General features: G+C 40.0%; 1 pseudogene; it reads left to right on the top strand.

The window, feature by feature from the left end:
• The first annotated feature begins 5,439 nt into the window (after positions 1-5,439).
• On the top strand, positions 5,440-15,861 carry LOC106824488 (olfactory receptor 7D4-like; annotated as a pseudogene).
• Positions 15,862-16,310: the final 449 nt, after the last annotated feature.

The following is a 16,310-nucleotide window of genomic DNA, read 5'->3' as shown; positions in this document are numbered from 1 at the left end:
TAGAACTTTTACTTCCCTACAAGAATACCATTTGGCTGTCATACCCCCATTTTCCTACTCCTTTAATGTCTAAGCTGCCAAGAACTTATTTTCTGTCTCTATAGACTTGTGTTTTCTAGACATTTCATGTGAATGAAATCGTACAGTACTTTCTAATTGGTGTGTAGTGGTATCTCATCATTGTCTTATTAAGGTCCTGTGTAATTTTTTTCAGCAAAGTTTTGTAGGTTTTAGTATAAGAGTTTTTTTTACCTCCTTGGTTAAATATATCCTTAGTTATCTTATTCTTTTTGATGCAATTGTGAGCAGAGTTTTAAAAATTTCTTTTTCACATTGTTTGTTGTTGTGTATAGAAACACACTGATTTTTCTTTGTTGATGTTGTACCCTGTGAGATTGATGAATTTGTTTATTAGCTAGAGTAGTTTGTGTATGTGTATGTATTAACCACATATCTTACTTTTCTCAATCTTTATTATACATCTAACATTTGTATGTGTTGAGCACCCACTATGTGCCAGGCACCATGTGAATCCCTGGAAAGACGCTGGAGAGTAAAAACAGTCACATTTTCTGACCCACCAAGAATCACAAAATTACCAACATGAGAGCCAAATCAAGAAATAGTACAGGATGCTGGACTTATGGGCCTCACTCACTCTGTCCTCCTTACCCTCACTCTCTGTTCTCATCCCACTAGCCTCTCAAAACCCTTCCATTCCCAAGCTCACTGACCCAGAAGGCCAACATCAATCCTGTTCTCTCAGCCTAAAATGATTGTCCTTTCCTTGTTTTCCCCGGTTAACAATTACCCATCCTTCCTCTCATAGCTCAAATATCCTTATTTTAGAGAAGACTTTTCTACCCACCTCCCCAGACTAAATTGGTCCTCATTGATGTGTTCTAATTGATTGTATTCTCTAAGAATTAATGTCTGACCTTTTTTCTATCATAGAGATTTAAAATTTCCATCATAAATTTGCCTTTTAATTTTTTAAGGATGTCTTGAGTATAGAAAACTTGCATATTTTTAACTGAATCTATCATTGGCTTATAATTATTTGCATATATTGTTAATACAACACATCTCAACTTCTGAGCATGTACACTTGAGCATACATTCTCGCTCCTACTTTGTGTTTTATTCTATTTTTCAGATCCTGGTGTTATTTGGTCTCAGTTACCACCTATCACCACTGGGTGGGGGTCAAGAGCCACATATTCTGAGCCTTCTGCTTCCAGCTGAAATCCCAGGGGCTGGAGCCCCGCTGAGAGGGTGGGGGGAGGGGCGCTTTCTCCTGCGTGCCCTGGGGGTTTTCTCCCTCTGTTCTCCTGGGGTGTTGGCTTGGTAAGGTCACCCCTCTTGAGCTTTTGCCCCTGTAGAGGGCTTTCATTTAGGCTGCAAAGGCCTTTGGGAGTCCTTGATGTTCCAGAGAACCAACATCCTCTCCCCCTTTCCTTCCCTCTGCCACCGTCCCAGATCGCAGTCCTTAGGGGAGGAAGGGAAGGTTTCTCTCACCCTGTTCCACCTCCTCCGAGCTGGGCTCCAGCCTCTCACCCTCCACGGTATGGCTGTGTGGGTCTCTGCAACGTTTTTTATGTTGTGTTTGGATGTCCTCTGTTGGCCTATGAATGTTTATTCTTTGTATGTTGGAGGGGAAAAATTACTGGAAAAACTCACTCCACCATGATGCTGACGTCACTCTTGTATTTTATTCTAATGGTTATGTGATTTTGTTTCCTCCTCTTACATATATAGTCCACATTTTTTCCCCTCTTCTTGAAAGAATTCACATGGCAGGCAGTCTTGGAAAGAGGGAGCCATAGAGACCTTCATTAATTAGAAGTGCTACAGGAATATCAAAAGAGGTAACAGACCTGTTGTGTTAATAATGATCAGAATTCCATCCTTGATGACTACCCTAGTTTAAGGGAAATTTTATAAGTGATAACCATGCAAAACAGATTTATTATGATGTTAAGAATAGATGTTAAGAACGTTTTCAAGTATCCACCGTATGTGACAGGAATCTCAAGAAAAATTACGTGCATTATCTCATTTAATTCACTCATCAGTCTTACAATGTAGAGAATATTTACTACTCTCATTGTAGAGGTGACGTATCTGCAGCTAAGAGAGATTAACTCAATTTCTCAAGGTCACACGGATTGTATATTGGTGTACCAAAATTCAATTCTTGAAAGTCTGACTTGAGATTTCATTTTCTAAATCATATCTCTATACTGTAATTTGGGAGATTTATATATCATACTTAGTATTAAAAAGAATAGATTAATAATAATAATATCTATGATTTATTGAAATCATACTGTGTGCAAAGGAGTTTCTAAACCTCAAACCAAAGAAGATAATAGCAGGAACCATATTTTCAGAAAGAAAAAGAGTAAGCCACATGAGAGTTAACTTTGTCATCGATGGGGAGAATCAGGTTATAGAATTAAGATTGTTTTAGTTGAGGATCCACATCTATTATAACTATCATAGAGCTATTTGAATGAAGGAAGGATGGAGATTATCAACAAAAAGACATTAAATGTCTTCAATTATTTTGGAAGGGTCATACCACAGAAGAAATTGGTTTATGTTGATAGTCTCAAATAGAATTAGAATCAGTGAGTAGAAGATAAAAAGAGAGTTCTTCTAAATTTTAAAAAGGCTAAATAATTATGTGTAAATAAAAATGGTCTACCATTTGGCTGAGTGAATTCACTGTGATTGGAAGGACTAAGAACAGGTGAAGGATGTCCATGCCAAGATGGAATCAAAAAGTAAAGACCAGCTGAGGTCCAGTTGGCTGTTCACCAAACATTGTCTTTACCTCTTCCTCCAGCAGACACACCAGCTACAAGGAAACAGGAAACCACACAAAAGTATCAGAACTGCTCCTCCTTGGTCTCAGAGAGTCCTGAACTGCAGCCCCTGCTCTTTGGATTGTTGCTGTCCATGTGCCAGTCACTGTGCTTGGGAACCTTCTCATCATCTTGATCATCGTCTGTGACTTCCACCTCCACACCCCCATGTACTTCTTCCTGTCCAATCTGTCCTTTGTAGACATCTGTTTCACCTCCAGCAGTATCCCAAAGATGCTGGTGAATATCCAGGCAGAGAGTAAAGACATCTTCTATATAGAATGCTTCACTCAGCTGTAGTTTTTATGATGTTTGCTGGACTGGCTGGTTTCCTCTTGATTGTGATGGCTTATGACCAGTTTGTGGCCATCTGTCACCCTTTGGACTACATGGTCATCATGAACCCATGCCTCTGGGGCCTCCTGGTTCTGATGTCCTGTTTCATCATTTTCTGGTTCTCCTTGCCTCATGTTCTACTGTTGAGGCAGCTGACCTTCTGTGTAGGCACTGAAATTCCACATTTCTTGTGTGAACTAGCTCAGGTTCTCAAATTAGCCTTCTCTGACACCCTCATCAATAAGATGATCTTGTATGTGGCAACTGCCCTGCTGGATGTGTTTCCTCCTGTTGACATCCTCTTCTCTTGCTCTCAAGTTGTCTCCCCCTTAATGAGGATGTCCTCTGCAGAGACAAAATATAAAGCATTTTCCTCTTGTGGGTCTCACCCCTCTGTAGTCTCCTTGTACAATGGGACAAGCCTGGGGGTCTATTTCAGTTCTGCCGTGACCCATCTTCCCTCAGTGGTGTACACCGTGGTCACCCACATACTGAACCCTTTCATATACAGCCTGAGGAATAAGGATGTGAAGGGCACTGTTTTGTCCATGATTGGTCGCTGGCCTCAGAACTAAGTGGACGTTTTGGGCCTCAAAAGCAAATATTGTGAATTTAATCTCCTGGTTCTTTTTCTCTCCCAGAAGGCATGCTTCATTTCTTCTATTCTCAAAGCAACTATGACTTTGCTTTTATTTGATTTTGTATTAGTTGCCCCTCAATAACCTTCTCAGTAATCCTGTTATGACTTTTCTTTCCTAGTTGTAGCCTATGAAGTTCTGTTTTTGTTCCGCTTTGTTGCAGCCGTTCCTGAGATTTCCAACGTTAGCCCTGAAGCCCTTATGTCAAGTGCTAGCATCATTTGCCCCCAAAATTATCCTCTCAGATGTTGATGTCCTCATGTTAATTTGGTTATAGTTTGTTTTTCCCTGGAAGAAATGGAGTGAAGGTCATACAATAGTCATAACCAAGGTTCTTGCCGTGTCAAAGCTATTCTTGTTGCTTTACGTGTACAATTTTACGTAATCCTGGCAACATTTCTTTAAATTTTTTTCCTTATTTTCCTCACTTTTGAGAGAAAGAGATTAAAATTGGGATGGACTCTAATCTGGAAACCTGACAGTGAGCCCATACTTCTAACTTTGCTATCGTACTTTTCATGAAAACAGTGATGTGATTTTCAACTTCAAGAGTAGGAATCTAGATTTGAAATCTAGTTAATCCAGGTGATTCATCGTAATATATTGCATAGGATAATCTGAGATGTTGCTTCACTCTTTGCCTGCCTGCCTTCCTATCCTTTCCTGTGTTATTGGACCTTTACTTCCCATCATTGCAATTTTAGGGTACACCCAAAGATCCAAAAACATCTAATACTGAATATGAGAGAGTAAGATTTATTCTCTCACATGCTTTATTTTTGGGAGGAGGATACTCTCTGAAGGTGCCATCAGGAATGGTAGTTTCATGCTTGTGGAATGTACTCAGAACTTAGTTCACTTTGAGAAGAATATTGATAGAATCAAGTCTGCAATGGAGGGTGGAGTATTAGAAGCTGACAGCATTTCTTCTACATTCCCTGAGATCCTCTCACCATCTCCACTGCATGACTTCCTGATTGCCAATGGTCTGCACCAAGTGGAACCTAATTTACTCAATGCATGATGGCAGAAGTGACATGGAATTATGCTCCACCAGAAACAGCTCTTGATGGAGAGGTGTAGATTACACCATCTCCTTCACCTCTTAGCTGGGATAATTCTTAAGTCTGGATTTTGCACCATTTTTCAGAATTTCTCTACAGGATGAAAACTCTTTCACTTGTGGTGGAAGCTGACTTCAGGTAAGCTTTATTGGATGTATTTTCTTCCATGTATCACTTCTCTTCTGTCTAACCCATGTTCCATGTTTTCTACTTCTTCCAATAAAGTGCTTGCACATGAATCCTTGGCTCAGTGTCTGCTTCTAGGGGAAAAAGTCAAAAGTGGCGATACAGACTGCAAAGGGTATCAAAACATTATCATTAATGGAACTATGGACATTTGGGGTAGGAAAAAAAAGAAGCGAAATATTGTGTATCTTGTAAGATCTTTATATTACTGAAAAATCATAATTTGTTAGGGAGGAAAACGTATTCGGTGTGGCTTCAATTCACTTTGATGCCAATAAGTTTATTTTCCAGAGTGTGTTTTTTGTCTACTGTATACAAGTTGAAGAGGGGATCAAAGAGGTAAACATGACCGCAACACAGGGTGGTGAAGATAACAATACTGGGGTGCAACAGAGCCTGTTGAAAACCAAGGTGAAATTTTTCAGCTCACCACGAGTAATTCCAGAGTAAACTTTAAAAATTTTATTTAATAGATTTATTGAGGTATAATTTACATACCATGAAATTCACCCATTGAAAATGTAAATTCAATAATTTTAATAAATTTACACCTATGCAACCATCACCACAATGCAGTTTTAGAACATTTCTATCATCCCCAAAAGTTCCCTTGTGCCAATTTGCAGTTAATTCCCACTCCCACTTCAGTTCTAGGCAAACACTTATCTGCTGTCTGTCTCTATAAATTAGCCTTTTCTAGATATTTTATATAAATGGAATCATATGATATGTGACCTTTTGTATCTGGCTTCTTTCATTTAGCATAATGGTTTTGAGGGTTATACATATGGTGATACATATCACTATTTTGCCGCTTATAACTGCAGAATAGTATTAAAATGTGTGGACATACTAAATTTTGTTTATCTATTTACCAGTTGACAGATATTTGGGTATTTCCAGTTTAGGATATAATGAACATTTGTTGTTGACACGTGTTTTTATTTCTTTTGGATAGACACTGAGGAGAGTAACTAATGGAGTTATATTGGAAAGTTATGTTTACTTTTTAAGACACTGCCAAACTGTTTTTCAAAGTGGCTTCACTATTTTACATTTCCATCAGCAATAAAGGAAGGTTCCAGGTTTTTCACATCTTTGCCAACATTTGGGATTCAGGAAAATCTTCTAATGGAAGAATGTACTTGAGCACCGAATAACAAATATTCAGTAGAAATTTAACTGGAGAACGGGTTTTGGTGGGAAGCACAGAGGATAAGACAGTAAGATCTAGGAGAAGAAGGAAGCACATGCACATATGCGTGGAGAAATTCAAGAGTGAGGCATTTCAGGAGGATATATGGACTGGGTTATTTGAAATAAGCCTAGATACGTAGATGGAGGATAGACTATTGAGAGTCTAATTTGACAAATTAAGGATTTTAAAAGTAATTGAGCACCAGGGCCATGCTGTAATCATAGGCGTAATATGAGAAATTTAGGGTTGCTGTGAGTGGAGGAAACTGGAGGCAGAGGGAACAGCTAGGAGGCTGTTGAAGTAGTCCAGGGGAGAGATGATGGGGACCGATCTAAGGCAGCAGTAAGAAAGGGCAGATTTTGGAAGAGAGGTGTATGTGTTTCCTATTGCCGCTGTAACAAATTGCCATAAGTGGAGCGGCTTAAAACAACAAACATTCACTATCTTACAGTTTTGGGAATCAGAAGATTAAATGTATCAGCAGGGCTACTTTCCTTCTGGAGACTCTAGAGGAAAATCTGTTTCTTTGCTATTTCCAAATTCTATAGTCTCCCTGCATTCTTGGCTCGTGGTCACCTTCTCCATCTTTAAAGTCAACAGAATAGCATCTTCAAATCTGTCTCTAACCCTCCTGGCTTCCATTAATAAGGACCCTTCTGATTACATTGAGTCCACCCAGATAATTTAGGGTAAATTTCCCATCTCAACTTCATTACGCCTGCGAAGTACCTTTCACTATCTAAGACATCATCTTCACACATTCCAGAGATTAGTACATGGACATCTTTGGGAAGCTGTTATTCAGCTTTCCTGAGAGACGTGTGTAAGTTAGAATTTGCCAACAATTGATCAGTAAGGCCTTGATCAGAGAAAGTGGAGAGTCATGGCCCTGCTTGCTGATTTTCTTTGGTCATGATCATTTCGTGGTCCTGGCTCATGTAAAGATAAGGCTGCGCTGGACGGGGGTCTGCTTTGCTGGCAAAAAGAATTTCCCGATTCGTCTGATCGTAGCTGAGCTCAGGCTCAGGTGGACCCTGGCACAACCGGACACAGGGGCTCAAACACTGCAAGGATTTCCTTTCAGATTACCAGCTTTATTTTCTTAGCCCGACTACTTGCAAATGGAAAGAGACACAGAAACTAGTAGCTCTCACAACTCATACCTCACAGCTTCACTACTAAAGAGGAACTGGATTCATTTTAGTTCCTCATGTGCAAGAAAAATTTCTGTAAATGCTTGTGATTAACACTATCATGTGCTCTGCCTGCCTTGGACCAAGCACCTATGGGAAGAAGATAGTGTCACTGGCAGCCCTTTCATAACCACATTTGTTTATTCAATTTATCAAATCTATTTTTACTGAGTGTTTCCTATGTGTCAGTCATTATTTTAGGCTAAACTCCAAAGGATAAGATGATCAGGAGTGTGGTGAGGGCAGGTTGTCATGAAGGATAGTCTTAATAAACCTCATTGAAAAAGTTATATTTATGAAGACAGTAAAAGAATAAGGTGAGTGCATACCTGGAAAAAGAGTGCCCCAAGCAGAGGGTAAGGTTAATACAAAAACCCTGAGGTAGGAGGTGGCCTGGGGGGAACGTAGCTGGAGCAGAAACAGTGAGGGGGAGCACAGTACAAGAGATGTACAGGTATCGGGGGCTGATCATGTGAGACCTTCTGTGCCATTGAGAGACTTTTGCTTTCATTTTTTCTGATTGACATTGTTAATCATTGCCGGGTTTTGAGCAAACACATAACATGACCTGATTTGGCATTTTAAAAGATCATTCTGGCTACTGGGTTGAGATTGGATTGGATTGCTTGGTGGTGACTGCGGCTAGCCAGATGAGTTATAGGAGGCTAGGACTCAGGGTGATATTAGTGTAACAGTTGAGAAGTGGTCAGTTGGGCCAAGAGGATTTGTTGTCGGGCAGGATATGGGTATGAGAGAAAAGAGAGGAGACAAGAATGACTCCAGGGTTTGGGATCTGAACAAGTGAAAGAATGGAACTGAATCCATTAAGCAGGGAGGACGGTGAGTGGAGCAAATTTTGCAAGAAAGGGGGCCTCAGAAGTTCAGGTTTTGGAATGTAGAGACATGAGCTATTCCAAATTGATAAATACTACATGGTTCTACTTATATGAGGTCCCTAGAGGAGTCAAATTCACAGAAACAGAAAGTAGAATAGAGATTGCCAGGGGCTGGGGGAGAAGGAATCAGGGAGTTAGTGTTTAATGGGGACAATTTCATTCTGAGATGATGGAAAAGGTCTGCAGATGGGTTGTAGTGATGGTTGGACAGCAACATGAATGTAGTTAATGCCACAAAACTGTACACTTAAAACTAGTTAAAATGGTAAATTTTATGTTATGTGTATTTTACCACAATAAAAAAATGGGGACGTTTGTTTGACATCCCAGTGGAAACTGGAGTTTGAGAGAGAGGTCCGTACAGGAGGTAAAAATTGGAGGGTCATACACATAGAGGTAGTGTTTGAGGCCAGCCAGCTGGTTGAGATCACCAAAGGAGCAAGTGCGAGTATGGAGAAGGTCCAAAGGCAGAGCCTAGGACACTCTGGGAGGAGTAAACTACAAAGGAGACTGAGCAGGAGAGACCAGTGAGGTAGCAGGAAACTAGGAGAGCTGGGGTACTGAAAGCCTAGTGGAGAAAGTTGTCAGCCAAAGGCTGGGGCAAAGAGAGAAGCAATTTTTCTCAAGAGGAAAAGGTGTGACCCCTTATGAGGAGTATGTCCCTCCCAGACAGCCAGAATTGTGTCCTGCAAAGACAGAGACCAATTGTGTTCTGCAAAGACAGAAGAACCTTGGATTTTGTTGAACATGTGGCATTCCCAATGCATGGAACTTGGGCTGTGTTCCAGGTATTGTCAGAAAGCTTCCATGAAAATTTTATAAAGCAACATTTTAAATTATTTTTCTAGTCTCCTCCAGTAACCACCACCTTTCCATAACCAGGTAAGAAACAGATACGTAAGAGAGAGTCCTGGTCATCTCTGTCTGTCTTTCTTATCTCTTCTTACATCCATGCTGTCATCAGAAAGAGCTAGTGTATCCTAGTAAAGGTTGGGGGTGGGGAGGGGAGGGGATGGGAGATGGAAACAGCGGAGGGAAAACTTTTGTTAGACCAGAGCACTAGGGACACAAGTGTTTTCAAAGCATCTCCAGACCAGCAGTATCAACATACTCTGGGAGCTTGTTAGACATGCAAATTCTTGTCCTTCATCCCAGATCTACTAAACCAGAGACTCCAGGGCCAGGTCCAGCCACTTGTGTTTAACAAGCCATCCAGGTGGAGCTCATGCAGGGCTAATATTTGAAAACAACTGCCCCAGGGGATGTGTTGAAATGCACGATGGACTCACACAGGACTGTATTTCCAGATATCTGAGGGCTCTCCACCTCCAAAATCTCACCTACAAATAATGATAAATTTGTCCTCAGCTTTACAATGCTTATGTCTCCTTTCTTTTTACATCTTACGCATTTGTTTGAATTATTAGAATATTATTAAATATCTGTGGTTTATAGCAGTAATCCTTGCATGCTCATTAATTGTCATTTCTTAATGCTTCCATGTTCAATTGAATGCTATCTCTCATTGAAAAATCCACATTATCTTTCATTTGTAAGATATATCCTTATTTTCCCACTTTCAGAGCCTGAATCGACTCCACACACACACACACCACCACCATTTGCAGCAGTGGCTGTCAAAAATTATCAAATACGTTTTGATTCCTATTGGACTTAGCTTTTGTATTGATACGTTTATGAAATAAATCAACGTAAGTAGATTTCCTAAAGCTGAAGCATATTTAGATCCCTGGGATAAAACTTATTGGCCAATGGTGTATTGTTCTTTACCATACAGATGAAGACAGCCTTAAAAACAAACAAACAAAAACCAAACTTATAGATACAGAGAATAGATTGGTGGTTGAGAGAGTTGGTGGGGGGGGGGTGGCGAATGGGTGAAGGTAGTGAAAAGTTACAAACTTCCAGTTATAAAATAAACAAGTCACGGGGATGTAATATACAGCATGTGATTATGGGTAACAAAACTGTATTGTATATTTGAAAACTGCTAAGAGAGTAGATCTTAAAAGTTCTCATTACAAGAAAAAGCAATTGTGACTATGTGTGGTGATGGATGTTAACTAGACTTATTGTGGTGATAATTTCCCAATATATAAAAATATCAAATCATGGGGCTGGCCCTGTGGCCGAGTGGTTAAGTTCGCGCGCTCTGCTGCAGGCGGCCCAGTGTTTCGTTGGTTCGAATCCTGGGCGCGGACATGGCACTGTTCATCAAGCCACACTGAGGCGGCATCCCACATGCCACAAAAGGAAGGACCCACAATGGAGAATATACAACTATGTACCGCGGGGCTTTGGGGAGAAAAGGTAAAAAAATAAAATCTTAAAAAAAATGAAAAAAAATATATCAAATCATCATGTGGTACACCTCAAACTAATATAATGTTATATGTTGCTTATACTTCAATTTAAAAACGTTGATTCAAATGTCCCAAAGGATGGACTCTAGTGACTGCTGTGCTTTATCGCTCAGATCCTCCTTCAGGATTAGGGGCTTATTTTTCCAGGTGCAGAGGTGCAGCCATCTGACAGCCCTCAACCCTCAGCCCTATTTGAGAATTGCCCTCAGCTAAACGAAGCTGCCTCACCCAACACCACTCAGATCTCTTGCTGTGAGCATAACTGACCAACAGCCGTGTTTATCCACCACTGTATTTGCACTGAGGTTGCTCCTGGGCTGCTCCCAGCTATTGACTGAGCACAGCAAGATATCAGTGCATACCGTCACCATGGCCACACTATGACACTGATGACCAGGTCAGTTACACCTGCCAGGACGGTGACTCTCTTCCTGGCATGGGAGACCTAAAGTGCCAGCCAGCAGCCTAACTTGAAGTTTAATGGGACTTTTGCCACGTCTCAAGAAATGTTACCCACTTAGGTGCCAAGAACTCTAAACATTCAGAGGCCAGCAGTGTGGAGACCTGAAGCACAAACTCCCTAAGTGGCTCACTGGGAGTGATGTTAGTGGGGCTGCTTCCACTTCCAAACCTTGGTTTACATCAGCACTTACGGTGTATTCAAATGCCTGCATGAAGTATGGTCATTCTCTTTGAAATTAAGTGTCTTCATATATCTTCTATTAATTTTTTTTTAACTCTTCCATACTCATTACTCCTTTTAGGCTGTTTTATTTCTGTCCTCCTTTTCCCTGTCAAAACTTATATATGATTTATATTTTCCACCTCTATTTCCTCAATACTCACTCTTCAATCCACTTTACCTGGATTATTTCTGTCCCTGACCCTCTATTTAAAGGTATTAAATGGAGCCCTCCCTAATATCAAGAAAGGCCTCTATGTCACCAGTAAATTTTAAGAGACATTTTTCAGTCCTCATTTGGTTAGTCCTCTCAACAGAACCAAAACTTTCAACCACTCTGTTTTTCTTCAGAAAGGACCTCTTTGCCTCTATGACGTTGTGGACGCCAAGTGATCTATAAAATATCTCAAGATTCTTCAAGGGAAGAACATCACAGAGAATTGGTTCTTGGGTTTGGTTCCTGTAGAAATGAAACTTTGCCTAAGGGACACGTTATAATTTTTAAGTCAAGTCAAATAAAGAGGAGTTTCTCCTTGAAGGAAATAAATTCATTGCCTCCCTTTGCTGCTTGCACAGACAAAACATGGGCTGAAAATCGTCCATTCTGTTTCTGTTGCCACTTACCTATAATTCCCTGATCCCGGGCAAATGCAAGCCCAGTTGGGCTTCCCAAGGGCAGACCTCAAAGAACAGGAAGCTTCAGTGTTAACTATCAAAGAAGGTCAGCACGTCCCAGTGAGGACTGGTGGAGTAAGAAGGAAAAGAGGAGACACATTGACCCAGCTCTTGTTCTGTTTCCTTCTTTCTCTTTTTGGAATCTAGAGACTCTCTGAGAAAAGTTATTTCCAGAGTCTCCACCTCTTCTCTACTCTTTCCCATAAATGCAGACCCCTGGATTTCCTGTATCCAGTCATTTATTCACTAACTACTCAACTGGAGATCTATTAGGCACCAGGTATTTTCTATTTTATTCCTCATGTGATTGTGTTTTCCTATTATCTTCCCGAACTATTTTTGCAGCAGATTTGACTCACTGATAGCAGTTCATAGCTCTGAATTGATTGCTATTGTTCTCTTACTTTATTACCCACAATATCATCTGCAAATAACGTGATATTTCTGATTTTCAGTACTCAGCCCAATTGCCTTTTCTCATCTTATCAGTCTCTTTAGATGTTCAGCAGAATATCAAGTGATTGAAGTTGGAGTAGACTGCCTTGGCCTGTTTATGAATTTAACACAAATATTTTAGTGTCTAATGTGGAATATCCTGTTTCCTGTAATTAAAACAACGATTCTTTATTGGGTTAAGAAATTGTCCTTAATTTCCTCATTTAGCGAGAGGCTCTGTCTTGGCTGCTAACCATAGTAATGGCTGTTACATTTTCCCATTTGCACTTTCTATAATGATTATGGTTTTGATTTCTCTTCATTGACCTATTTTTGTGATGAGTTATGTTATCAAACATCTTAGTATTAAATCAGCTTCCCATTCCTAGAATAAGTATTATTTATTCATGTTGTATTATTCTCTTAAAATAAATATGATTGCTTTTGATTAAACTTTATCATTCTATTTTGTGTCTGTATTCAGGCATATGCGAGCTTGAAGATTTCTTTTTTGTGTTATAGTTGATGCTTTGGGTCTCTGTCCTTATTTTACATCCAGCATTTTCATTTGTTGGGCACCGACTATGAGCCAGGAATCATATAAGTCTTTGGAAAGACCTTGGAGACTAAAAACAGTCACATCCTCTGACCCAAAAGTAAACTTAAAATTACCAATGTGAGAGGCACATGAAGGAATAATACAGCATGCTAGCCTTGTGGGCCTCATGCACTCTGTCCTCCTGACGCTCACTCTCTGTTCTCCACCTCCCTGGGTTCTCAAATGCCTTCCATTCCCAAGCTCACTGACCTACAGGGCAACATGAATTCTGTTCACTCAGCCCCAAATCCTCACCCTTTCCTTATTTCCCCTGGTTAACAATTACCCGTCTTCACTATCACAGCTCAAATATTCATATTTTAGAGAAGATTTTCCTCCCACCTCCGCAGACTAACTTTGTCCTCAATGATTTTTTCTCTTTAATTAATTAGCATTCTTTAGACATTAGCAACTTTGGCCTTTTTTCTATTATGGAGAATGTAAACATTTATTATGGAATCTTAAATGTGCTTTTCAATTTTTATGATGATTTGATTTATAGAAGCTTTGATCATTTTTTAATCAAATCTATCAACCATTTTTTTGCAATTAATTCTGCTAATTATTAATACAACATGTTCCCACTGTTGAGTATGTACACATGAGTACACACTCTCACCCACGCCTCATATTTTATTTTTATCATTTTGTGATTTTGTTTCTCCTCTTATATATGTAGTCTACATGCTTTTCCTTCTTTGAAGAATCCACCTGGCTGGCAGTCTCTGAAAGAGGGAGCCATAGAGATCTTCATTAATTAGAAGTGCTGCATTGTGGTCAAAAGAGGTCACAGACCTGTTGTGTTTATAGTGATTAGAACTGCACCTTGGATGACTGCCCTAGTTTAAGGGGAATATTAGCCATGAAAGACAGATTTATTGTGACATTGAGAAAAGAAGTTCACATTTGTCATGTCCACTGTGTGTCACAGGAACCACACTAGAAAAATTACATGCATCATTTCATTTAATTCATTCATTGGTCTTACATGGAGGAAATATTTACTACTCCTATTGTAAACGTGAGGTATCTGCAGCTAAGAGAGATTAAGCAAATTTCTCAAGGTCACACAGATAGTAAGTTGGTGGAGTAAAATTCAATTCTGAGAAGTCTGACTCCATCCCATTTTCTAAATCACATCTCTATACTATACTTTTGGGAGAGGTATCTGTCAAAAATTATTGTCACGAAAGGTACAGATTATTAATGATAATAATAGCTATCATTTGTTGAGATCCTACTGTATACAAAGGCTTTTCTAAACTTCACAAAGAAGATAATAGCAGGAACTACATTTTCAGGAAAAAAAATAACACATATGAGGGTTAACTGTAACATTAACAGGAAGTATCAGGTCAGAGAATTAAGATTGTTTAAGTTGAAACCTCATATCTTAATCACTATTATAAAGTTATTACAATGAAGGAAGTATGGAGATTATCAAAGAAAGACCTTAACTGTCTTCAATTATTTTAGAAGAGTCATATTGAAGAAGAAATTGGTTTATGTCCATAGATTCAAATAGGAGAATTTGAACCAGTTAGTAGGAGATAAAAGGAGAGACAGAGAGATTTCTGCTAAATTAAAGAAAACCTGAATGATTACACACATTTAAAATGAAAGTGGGCTACCACTTGACTGAGTGAATTACTGTAATTGGAAATAATCAACAGAGGGAGAAGTTTATTCACCTAAAGTTGGATTAAGAGGTGCTGACTAGCTCAGGTGTCAGTTCACTGAACATTTCTTTCACCTCCTTCTCCAGCAGACACATCAGCTAAATGGAAACAGGAACCACACAGGAGTATCACAATTCCTCCTCCTGGGTCTCTCAGAGGATCCAGAACTGCAGCCCTTGCTCTATGCAGTGTTACTGTCCACGTACCTGGTCACTGGGCTTGGGAAACTGCTCATCATTCTGGCTGTCAGCTCTGACTCCCACCTCCATACACTCATGTATTTCTTCCTCTGCAACCTGTCCTTTGTCAACATCTGCTTCATTTCCAACACTGTCCCGAAGATGCTGGTGAACATCCAGGCATAGAGCAAAGACATCTCCTACATAGAACGCCTCCCTCAGGTGTGTTTCTTTACAATTTTTGCTGGAATGGACAGTTATCTCCTGACAGTAATGGCCTATGATGAGTTGGTGGTCATCTGACACCCCCTGAACTACATGGTCATCATGAACACACATCTCTGTGGTCTTCTGGTTCTGAGGACTGGGGTGATTATTTTCTTGATCTCCTTGCTTCATGAGGTGGCTGACCTTCTGTGTAGGCACTGAAATTCCATATTTCTTCTGTGAACTGGCACAGGTTCTCAAATTAATCTGCTCTGCCACTCCCATAAATAACTCCTCCTTGTATGTGGCCACTGCCCTGCCGGGTGTGTTTCCACTCACTGGGATCCATTTTTCTTACTCTCAAATTGTCTCCTCCTTAATGAGGATGTCCTCTGCAGATGGAAAGTATAAAGCATTTTCAACCTGTGGTCTCACCTCTCTGCAGTCTCCTAGTACTATGGGACAAACCTGGCAGTCTACCTCAGTTCTGCTGTGACACATCCTTCCCAGAGAAGCTCATTGCCTCAGTGATGCACACTGTAGTCACTCCCATGCTGAACCCCTTCATCTACAGTCTGAGGAACAAGGATGTGAAGGGGACCATGGGAAGGCTCCTGAGCCGAGCATCCTCTTGTCTGTGATTGGTCACTGGCCTCAGAACTAAGCGGCTATTGTGGACCCCAAAGGCAAATGTTGCAATTTTAAATCTTCTAGTTCTTTTTCTCTCCTAAAACACATGCTTGATTTCTTCCATTCCCAAAACACCTATGACTTCACTTTTGTTTATTTTTTATTAGTTTCTCCTCAACAACTCCTTCAGTAATTCTTTTTTGACTTTTACAGCTTATGTGCTGTCCGTAAAGTTCCATGTTTGGCCAGCTTTCTTGCAACCATTATTAAGATTTCTAACTTTGAATTTAAAGCATGTATCATGTCAAATCCTGACTTGGTTTCCCCAAAAAATTATACTCTCAAATGTTGATGCTTTCGTTTGATTGTGTGTTTGTTTACTCCAGTAGAAATGGAATGAAAATCACATAGTAGTCACAACAACTGCTTACCATATCAGGACTGTGCTTGTTTCTTCACA

The sequence above is a fragment of the Equus asinus genome, chromosome 20 (assembly GCF_041296235.1).
Source record: "Equus asinus isolate D_3611 breed Donkey chromosome 20, EquAss-T2T_v2, whole genome shotgun sequence".
NCBI lineage: Eukaryota > Metazoa > Chordata > Mammalia > Perissodactyla > Equidae > Equus > Equus asinus.
The sequence above is the reverse complement of the archived record's forward strand: the minus strand, read 5'-3'. Positions and strand labels throughout refer to the sequence as shown.